The following is a 1945-nucleotide window of genomic DNA, read 5'->3' on the forward strand; positions in this document are numbered from 1 at the left end:
ACCTGGTCTGGTGAGGGAACTTTCAACACCCTGCTAAGGAATCCCTTATCCCAGGAACAGGGGACATCCATCCAATGGAGATGGTACACAGATTAGCATTGGAAGATTACTCCTGATGCCACTGAGATGGTTGAGCAGGTAACGGCACCTGCCATCAGGCCTGACAGCCTAACTTCAATCCCAGAGACCCACATAGTAGAAGGATTCGACTGACTCCCACAGGCTGCCTCCAACCGTCACACACGGACCATGGCATGAGCACCCCTCCCAAATGAATGAAATGTTACAAATAATAAATAATAAAACCACTCGCTTTAACCTCAACCAGACCGAGGATCAAGGTCAAGCAAGGGACAGGAGACCATGAGGCAATCATTGTTCTGACCCATCTGAAGGGTGGCAGGAGTCAGCTCAGTGACAGCCAGTGTCCTAGTTGGTTTCTGTTGCTGTGATAAAACACTGACCAAAAGTAATTGAGAGAGGAAAGGGCTTATGTGGCTTACAGGTCACAGACCATCATCTAGGCAAGGCAAGACAGGACCTTAAGGTGGGGGTGTGGAGGCAGTAACTGAAGTAGAGACCTGGAGGGGACACTGCTTACTACTAGCTTGCTTCTATGCTCACATCTTATACAGCCCAGGCCTAACTGCCTGGAGCCGGTACCACCCACAGTGAGTTGGGCCCTCCCACATCAACCAGCAATCAGAAAAATGCCCCCACAGACATGCCCACTGGCCAGTCTGACAGAGGTAATTCTTCACTTGATATTGCCTCTTGCTGATGACTCCAGGTTTGTGTCAAGCTAACAAGGACAGGCAGCATGGAGGGAGGGAGCTGAGCTGGGAAGTATAGAACTTGCCAAACCAAGAAGAGCCTTGAAAATCAAAATAATGGACAAGAGCAAATGACTCATTTTCAAAACAAAACAAAACAAAAACCAAACAAACAAAAAAAGAAAAACAAAAGAAAAAAAACAAATATCCCATAGACATGAAAACATAATCCAAATGACTATGCTGACCCACCCATTAGCAGCAGGCCTGGAAACACCCACCACAGAGAGAAGCAGACTCTCCTATATTACTGGTGAGGTCCAAAGTGGTTCAACACCTGTGGGGAGGAATTTGACGATATCTAACAAAACACTCAATTTTGGAAGTTAAACCTGAAGGTTCCTCTCACAAATGCAAAGCAGTGTAGGCGGGTGCTCACCTCAGCACTGTTCCTCTGGTACAATGCTGGAAACAGGGGCTGGAGGGTTAAGAGCACTGGCTGCTCTTCCAGACGACCTGGGTTCAATTCCCAGCACCTACATGGTGGCTCAAAACTGTCTGTAACTACAATTCCAGGGAGTCTGATGCCTTCTGCTGGTCTCTGTAAGCACACATATGATGTACAGCTATAACACCCACACACATTTTTAAAAATTAAAAAAAAAAAAATTGGAAGCAACCAACCAAGAGACTTTCCACAGGGGACTGGGTGGATAAACTGCATGGTGGCCACACACCACAGTACTATATGGGTATTGTCTAGATGTCCCTGTTAAAGGTTTGGTCCCCACCCCATGACACTAGTGGGAGCTGACAGAGCCTTTACAAGATGGGGCCTAGCAGATCCTCAGTCACTGGGTTGTATATTTGGAAGATGACCATGCAGCTCTGGCTCTTGCAGTCTCTGAGATGAAGGGATCTCTTCTCTTCCCAGTCATCCCTGCCATGATCTGCTGCCTCCCCACAGACTCAAAAGCAGTGGGACCCACTGGCCAGGGGCATTTGCCATGGCCTAAATAAAACCTCCAAAGTTGTGAGCCAAAATAATATCTTTCACTTTATAAGCAGATTTATTTAGGTAACAGAAAGCTGATGAGTACAACTATACGCATTCTGAGCCAGGTGGTGGTGGTGCACACCTTTAATCCCAGCACTCGGGAGGCAGAGGTAGG

The sequence above is a fragment of the Onychomys torridus genome, chromosome 8 (genome assembly GCF_903995425.1).
Source record: "Onychomys torridus chromosome 8, mOncTor1.1, whole genome shotgun sequence".
In the NCBI taxonomy this organism is placed as follows: Eukaryota; Metazoa; Chordata; class Mammalia; order Rodentia; family Cricetidae; genus Onychomys; species Onychomys torridus.